Below are 9,025 nucleotides of genomic sequence, written 5' to 3' on the forward strand. Positions count from 1 at the left end.
GAGCCCAGCCACCCTGCGGAGGAAACCCATTTCGGCCGCTTGTACCTGTGATCTCGTTCTTTCGGTCATGACCCAAAGTTCATGATCATAGATGAGGGTGGGAACGTAGATCGACCGGTAAATCAAGAGCTTCGCTTTTTGACTCAGCTCTCTTTTTACCACGACGGACAGGTACAGCGCCTGCTTCACGGCAGACGCTGCCCCAATCCGCCTGTCGATCCCCCGTCCCCTTCTTCCCTCATTCGTGAACAAGATCCCCAGATAATTAAACTCCTCCACTTGAGACAGAAATAAATATATCAATCTAATTAAAAACATAAATAAGTGATAAGTTCTTTACTGTTATGGTCTGTAAGATATATTTATTCTCAGTATTACATGTGGTCTCAACAAACCCATGGCACTTYAACAATATTATTTTACCTTTGATCTGGAAATAGTGTCTGTTTATTCTTGCCATACAGTCCTCTGTATTAATTATTGCTCAAAAGATCTTGCCATACCAGTTTATTCCTCTGTATTTACTTTAGTTTCTTAGTTTATTCTTGCATTTTGTTCTTCATTCATTTCTATTTAGTTTCCTTTGATTAGTATTATCCTCTCTTGGTTTATTGCTAAGTCCACTTTAGTTTCTTTCCTGTTGCTAGATTTATTTTACCACGAGTGATCTTCACTCATCACCTGCTGTGCCGCCTAATCGTCATGTGTTTCACATCATGTGTTGACTTTTCACTGTTCAGCGTCGGATTCTGTTTTTTATGCCATAATTCACATCTAGTTCGTCACTCCATTTTATGTCCCGCTTCTCCTGTTTCAGAGTGTTGCGCAAAGTGCACGTCTTTTTTTTTTAACCCCCTGAGGTGCAGGGAGGTCGGAAAGCATATCGATGGGGAAAAGGCAGACAGACATAAACCTTTTAAAACAACGGAAACAATTTCGGTATTCTGATTATTGAAATTTAAAAGTGCTGTGGTACCATTGTTCTATCACACCTGTTTCATACCGGACCACTTACATCACCGGTGTTAACGCTATAAAATGGACGCTCTCTAGCGTGGTATCACCCATGGAGGGATTTCTTTGGTTCATTTTTCAGAGTGATACAAAGTGAAGGTATTGTGATTTTAATAATTACATGTTTATAAGAGCGATTTTCTGTTGTCCTTCCATGGAAGCGTGCAGCTTTCAAACGGAAATAAAACACTTTTAATATAAGTTGCTGCTTAACATGATCACAGAACTGCCAAAATATATATACAAAAATACCAGACAAAGTGAATCTCAGCAACGTCATCAGCCGGTGTAACGCTGAACTGATGCGGTGAAGCTACTAGCAGGAGAACGAAGCTGCACCAAGAAGCTACAAACACTGAATAGAAGAAGAGCTGCCATCAATACAGTTGCAGCCAAGCATGATTTAATGTTACACAACACCGTTTTACCAAGTTGCTCAAAGTCTAAACTGGTATTGTTGTGCATTTAAGGTGTAAACTTTACCTTAGACCAAAGAAATCTCAGCTCCCCCTTTAGTAAAAAATTTCGCCAGCGCCCCCTGCCGTCCTCTGAATGCCCCCTGGGGGGCGATACCGCCCACGTTGAGAACCGCTAGTCTAAATGAAACTTGTTCATTTTAGACAAATGCACATGCTTTGCAAAATACTTTTCATTAACACCTATTCTTTTGGACTTAGTTATCACACTGAATAAAACACTTAATATAATTCCAATGTGTGGGAAACCAATCTGTTCCACAGTTTAACCTGGCAGCATACCTTCAAGAAAATACACAGGGCAAATCTGACCCACATCTACCGGTGCCCTCCTGTGAGATACTGAGAATTGCAAATTAACCTATCAGCAGTGGTGGAGAAAGTACTCAAAAAATGTACTTAGGTAAAAGTACAAATACACAGACAAAAATGTAGTCTAGTAAAAGTACCACATTAACATTTGTACTTGAGTAAAAGTAAGAAAGTACTGGCTTTTAAAAATACTTAAGTATTAAAACTAAAAGTACTTGCTGAATCCATTACCTGATTAGGTAATGGATTCAGCAATATCATTAAGAGTAGCTATCGTATTTAATTTTAATACATCAGAAATGTGCCATTTTAATGAACAATGCCACAGATAAAGCATATTTTTATTGTGTTCACTCTCTGTAACATAGTATGTGATTCTATGCATCATAATTTCAGGGATGGAAACATCTTGTCTCCTGTCCTAACATAGCATGAACTTCACTTTTTTGCCACTAGTGGCATCTATTTTTGAAAGAAATCCAACAGAAAGGGGCTGGATAGAAGGTGGGTGGGGGAAGACATGCAACCAAGGAGCCACGGAGTAGTATTGTAGTCAAGACCACCTAATCCGAGACCAAGTCAAGACCAAGACCAGTGCCCCGCACTACATAACACAATAAAATTAAGTAAAAATTGTTTCTCAAAATTGATCTGGAAGATCAACATTCCCATAAAACACCTATATATTAAATTCTTAGAGTTTAAATAAATTTAACCAGTATCAATTCAAACTCTTCTTCATTCTGCTTTATTTCCATCTCTGTGCCAGAAATAACAATAAGGGATGCCCACCACGGCGTGTCGCCCTACTCTYATGGGGTGGGACGTCCGCTGCAGTGATAGACATTATTTTATGGTGGTGTTTTTTGTTTTTAAAAAGTGATCCATAGAGCAATCGTACATACATAAAGTACCTCAAAACTGCACTGCAATCAGAGTAGCATACCTTAAAACACGTTTAATTAAGCAAGTGTAAAAAGTTTTTGGTAAACTACTCAAGTACTGTGTAACTTAGCGGTTCTCAACGTGGGCGGTACAACCCCCCAGGGGGCGTTCAGAGGATGGCAGGGGGCGCTGGCGGACATTTTTACAAAAGGGGGGAGCTGGGATTCCTTTGGGGGGTTCTATAACAAATTCACCACGAGGGCCAAGGTAGTGTTTTTGAAACAAACAAACAAAAAACAGAGCAATACTTCATCATTTGATATATTAAGTGAGCCAAAGAGCCACATCTGTCTCCAGAGATTCAGTCTGCAAATCCCTGTCAGATAGAAAGTGTGATCCTATACAGCAGCTAAAAGTRAATAGAATAGTTATAGAATAGTTAATTTATTGTTAAAGTAAAATTGTGAAGGTTAAAAAATTTCTTTGGTACCTTGTTGGCCCCCATCTAGAACCACCCCTGGGCTGCAGGTCTGTGTCTGGTGCATTAATAATACATTAAATGACCACTGAACACTGAATTCATAAAATGTATTAACATTTCAAAATAAAGCATACAGAAAGCATTAACAAACCTTTTAAAGAAAGAAATGTTTATGTATTTACTGTTAATCTATGATTTGTTCTTTAAATGACCATTAGTATTATTTTGTCTGCTATTATACATTAAATAAGCAAATAATCAAACCAATATAGTCGACAAAAAGCACAATAAGAAACTTAATCATAGCAAAATATTCTGCACCATAACGGCCTCTGGAGATGATTGAGGGATGAAGAGATGTTGATTTCTGGTTCTTTAGGCTCTAACGGGTCTGCAGCTCCTCCCCTGATCTACTCTGTCTGGACTCACACTGCGCCACGATGGACACATTTTTTAAAAATTGTCTTTATTCATTGTCACTAACATTATTCAGCCTGGAATTTGAATCTTGCAACTCATATCTTTAAGAGAGGTTTTGCTTTTAAGGACGGGTYAAAGACGCGAGTTGATAGCACCTCACYGCGGCTGCGTAGTGTCCGTCTCTAGGCAACCGTGACAACAGCGTTGGTCCGTAGCGTTCTGGGGTCCACGAGAATTTAGTAGACCTTAATATTTCCTGTGTTTTATTTTGGTCATTATTGTTACACTTAGTGTTGATGTGTGTGATAGGCGTGTCTATCGGACATTTATAGAAATACGTCACAAATCACATCCCGTATCCCGTAGTTCAATACGGGACGCAACAAATACGGGACGATTCCGTATTTTACGGGACGGGTGGCAACCCTACCTTTGCTCATGTCAGAAACCACAACTGTCTGCACTATTAAACATAGCTATTAAGACAATGCATTAACGGTAAACAAAGCTCAACTATGAACTGACCAAGGCGCAACAAGCAACAAGTAAACAAGSAGAAAGAGCACCGTCATATGACTGTTCTCACGCTCTCTCCCGCTGCAATCACAGGCGTAAATCCCRGGGAGCTCGTGGGGAGGGGACTCCCCAATCTTGGAAAAGTCTAGAATTGTTCCCCCCCAAAAAAAATCATTGAAGAAACGTTTGCATTTAAATAATATGAATATGAAAATGCAAAAGAAAAAAAATGAAAACAATGGTTCAGTAGGCTGGTCAGAGCCACTGAAGTGAGGATCTAGCTGTTASCTGTAACGCTTGTATCACTAATTAAAAACCCTTTCAGTTAGTAAATACTTACAGCAAGAGACGTGAACATTTCATACTTTCACTGCTCAGTGGCAAGAAACACATTAACAGTAAAAATCAGACTGCATTACTTTAGCTGAACCATGATTAGGACTGAAACAATTCCTCRAGGGATTCGGGTACCTCAATCATTAAAATTCCTCGAGGAAAGTTTATGAACAAAACTTCAAAGCTTTGTTAAGTTATATTTTGTTATTTAATGCACTGTGTTCCAGCTGGACTGTTACTTGCGTTGCTCTGCGCTCTCACTTCCGCCTGAGTTGTTGACAAAAGCTAAGTGTTAGCAGCATAATGTCCAGTTTTCAAGTTCGGCATGGAAGGATTTTATTAATTCATGATAATGCCYGGATTTTTGTCGTTTTTCGGGGGACCAATAAGTTCCTTAACAAGACTGGCMCGATACCTGGAGCTTTTCTCCTCCCGGAGCAGTGTGATTTTCACACTGATCTGTGAAAAGCCTTAAAACAGCAGGAGTTCAGGAGAAGCTCTGCTTCCACTTTGTTTAGATAAAGGTGACAACTGGTGTTTGATCTTAGAAACAAATTGCAGGGAGTTTCTTTAAAGAGGGTCAGAGACAACTCCTGGTTGGATGAGCAAAGATATGCCTTATCTGAATAAATTAAAAACTAGAATGCACCTTTTACTATAAAACTTTGTTACCAGGAGTAACAAATTGCTTTTGCAACACTCCAAAGACGTCTTTGCTTGGAGATCCGCGATAAGGAAACGGTTAAGCTGGGCAGCGTGAGTCTGTGTTAAAACGGTTATAGCACTGGATACGAACTAAACAAACGCTTTCCCAGATATCATCCGACTTCTCAGCTGGAAGTGTGAAGTAAAAAAAAAAAAGACAACTTCACTTTTTCTGCCAAACACCGTTAGAGCTAACTTGTTACCTCTAACGGTTAACGGCCACTAGTTTAGCTCTAACGGCTACTAGGCTACGGTTTAAGTTAATCTTGTTCTCCGCTCAGTTGAAGGTAAAACCTAAATTACACTATATTCTTACTTTGTTCATGATGAAAGATCATATTATTGAGGTTAAAGCATGGAAAATATGCCTTATTACACTATCTAGTTGCCCCACGGGTCTGGACTGAGAGCCACCATATTATTGTCCCTAACGCGTCGCATTGAGATCGGTGAGCATATAATGTGCATTTCATTTGGGTATTTGTTTTGTTTATCACATTTTTGTTGAATAATATTGTTTATCTGAACCATTTAATTATCAAAATGTAAACTTTTACTGATTTTGGATAAAATGTAATGTTTAATATTGTGTTTGAAAAGAAATGCTTTTGTAATGTACAGAAAAGTAAATTGTTTTATTGCAAATTATTTGATAAATTGATATCAAATATGATGTCTACAGAAACATGATTTAAAGATTAAAGCTAGAACAGCTTAATAAAATTCTATGATTCTGCTGGTCCTGTCTGTTGACAGGTCAGTTTTTTTTTATTTATGCTGGATTGTTCCTGAGGTGGATTCCTCCTGTGACTTCGATGGCGAGCCTTCCCACCTGGATTCAGAAAGAACTGKATTCATTCTTTTCCATTTGGAGTCCTGCTGCACCCAACGGTGTGGTAGGCCTGTATCACTCACATCTTCACACACAGTTGGTTATGAGTGAGACCACTGACTGACATTTTTCATTCTTATTGTTTAATCTTGGAATTTCTGACCTTACCTTTTGGACCAGTTTTTATTTTGGAACTTTATAAACGAACTGCTGTGTAGGAAATTCTCCTCATGTGAAYGGTGTTGAGTTAAACTTAATTGGAACTGAAATTGATTAATCTGTTGCCTGTTACTATTTAGAATTCAGATTACCAGGGTGCACCCAAACGATTTAAAACTGAGAACTAGCACTTGGCCACGTATTTTTATTATTTCTTGTATTTCACTTTGTGTAGTTTTATTTTCATAATTGTGAGATTGTGTGTCTTGTATAACTGTTTGTCAATTCATGGTTTGTGTCACTAAAGCCAGTTCTTTAAATTCATTTAACAGCCTTTGTGTGTCATTTGAACACCCCACCTTGCTCTGATAGTCGAACCTATTGGCCCATTCATCTAATATACATAAAATACCCTTCTCATCTGTGTTACATTGACTGTCATCTCTATTTTTTTAAGGTTTTGTTGGCTCTAGTGGCCGTTATTTGAAGGTAGTTTGACAGGAAATGGGGTTATGAGAGAGGGGGAAGACATGCGGCAAATGTCACCAGGCCGGGAATCGAGCCTGCTACCACCGGCATSAGGACTAGGGCCTCAATACATGGGTTGTGCTCTGCCCCTGCRCCACTACAGCGCCCCATGAGTGTCATCTCTGTGTGGGTTTTGTTTCCACGCATGGAATCATTGAATCCGTGAGGATAAGAGAATATAATGAGCCAGAAGTTTTTTATTTTATTCTCTTAACAATGACTTTCTGTGTGTCACAAAGGAAAAAGTCAAATCCCGTCAATGGAGTATTGACATTTTTTATAAGCGTTTTTGTGAGCCTGCCYCTATTATTGAATTGAATAAAATTTCTGATTTTTGTATTACTTTTTTTCCAGGTTAACTTAGAAAGTGAGCTATTATTGTTATAGGTTGATTTTCTAAACTACAGAAAACTTATTGTTAGGGAAGCTCAAATGTAAAAAATAGACTTAAGCTATTTTGTTAAAGGTAGCAAACATCTCATTCATATTTAGCTCATTAAGTGTTAGTTAATTAGAAGAGCTTGAAACGCGAGGAAGGGCTGAGCAAGTGGACCCAGTTCAGAGTGTGGGAGTCAAGAACAGAAAGAAAAACAAAAAGTTATGGCTTTATTTCTCATTGTCTTCAACGTAGAGCCTTTAAAACTACAAAATAAAATCTGAATATTTTCTATATAGACCCTTGTGCTTCAAGTTTTATGTTTAAATTATGATACTCCCCAGATATTCATTCCTATCTACTTATTTATTCTTAGTCACCCAGGATATGGCAAAACTAAAAATGGCTTAAAAATAAAGCAACTTAACAACTTATAATTTACATAGGCCATAACTTGTATTGGGAGTCATTTCAATAAATCAATGTTTATGATGAATTTTATTAAGAGGAGTTACTCATTAAAGCTTCTGTATTTTGTATACACCTTTAAATTTTTGTAAAGGTGTAGCAGAGATTAGATCAGTCAGACTGAACAAAACTCGTATAGAAGCAACATTTGAATTTTGGTTTTATTTCTCTGCAGGCTGCTTACTTAGAAAAACACATTTGATATGCATTACTAGTCATTTTTGGTCCTGCAGCTTGAATGTGGTTTCAAAACTTTTTAAACGACATTTTAACATTACATTTCAACAGGGGCTCGGTAAAGTGGTGAAAAGTGATGACAATTCTAGGGTCCCTGACCAGCAGGGGGCCCKCCACAATTTAATAATTTATATTTTGTTCATAGAAATAAAATTAAAAAATCGGAGTCCTGTCAAATACAAAATTAATCATATTGTATTTTCAGATTGTTTATAGCAGTAAAAATTTAATGTTACCCCTCCCAGACCAAAAAACACACATATGTTTATGCCCTGAACTCCCCCCTATCTGCCTTAAATGGTTAGTTCCTGCTTGGGCTTGAGAGTGACGCTGTATGCAGCTGCAGTCGGTAGAAGCTGCAGCCACGAACGACTGTGGCAGTTACTATGCTGCTAAGAAAAGTTATAAAATCAGGTTTTCAAAAACAAAATAAAGCAAGAGAGAGAAAGAAAATGGCAAGAGTGTTAATTTATGACCCAGCTTTTCTCCAAGAGAGATGGGTAGACTGTGTGAGATGATCAACCATTTAGCATAGTTAGCCTAGCTACAAACTACTGCTTGCCTCCATTTCACTAGCATTTAATGAATTAAGGAAAAAAATTACCAGCATATTCATATATTTAACTTGTTCCCTGTACCTTTTACCACTTAACAGATTAGTGAATGAGCAGCAGCTCCTGAGTGAAATTAAAGTTGCAGTATGTAACTTTTACATAAATGTTTTTTTTTTCACATATTTTTTAAAACTGTCATTACGTTGTGACAGTAATGACAGTTTTAAATGTTAAAAGTATGAGAGGTAATCTGTGAAAAATTTATTTCCTCTGCCTTCTCCCATGGTTCTCTAGAAACAACCAGTCAGTGGCAGGAGAGTTTTAGTGCTGTCAATCACAATCTCATGCGATGCTGCTCATCCTTCCTCCCCCTTGATTTGTGCTGTGCTGCAGCTAGCATAGCACAGAGCTGTGCAGATTCAAACTGTGAATGCTCAGTTTAGTTAGCATAGCTACCAATGATGGCAGATAAACGGTTTCTTGTAAATGATAAGTTGTTTCTCCCCCATAACCACATTTAGCAGTGAGGGAATGAGGCTAATTGACAGCGCTAAGAGCATCCTAAGGTTCAGCAACAGTAGTTCAGGAAGGAGGAGGAGGAGATTGCTTGCCATTTATTTTGTGAATGAGTCTTTCGTAASAGGCGGTCTCTAAAAGTGCTGTATACCATTCTGTATAGGTAGGGATATTTTGGCCTTTCCAGTGTCTTAATATAACTCGTCTTGC

The 9,025-nt window shown here is 38.1% G+C and overlaps 1 long non-coding RNA gene across 1 annotated transcript; it reads left to right on the forward strand.

Annotated features, from left to right (window-relative positions):
- Positions 1–5,118: 5,118 nt before the first annotated feature.
- LOC103458083 (uncharacterized) lies at positions 5,119–6,460 on the forward strand. The gene is made up of 3 exons (XR_532536.2): positions 5,119–5,432; positions 5,531–5,594; positions 5,902–6,460. It is a non-coding gene; the product is annotated as an uncharacterized LOC103458083 (long non-coding RNA).
- The last annotated feature ends 2,565 nt before the right edge of the window (positions 6,461–9,025 follow it).

This window comes from Poecilia reticulata, linkage group LG22 (genome assembly GCF_000633615.1).
Source record: "Poecilia reticulata strain Guanapo linkage group LG22, Guppy_female_1.0+MT, whole genome shotgun sequence".
In the NCBI taxonomy this organism is placed as follows: Eukaryota; Metazoa; Chordata; class Actinopteri; order Cyprinodontiformes; family Poeciliidae; genus Poecilia; species Poecilia reticulata.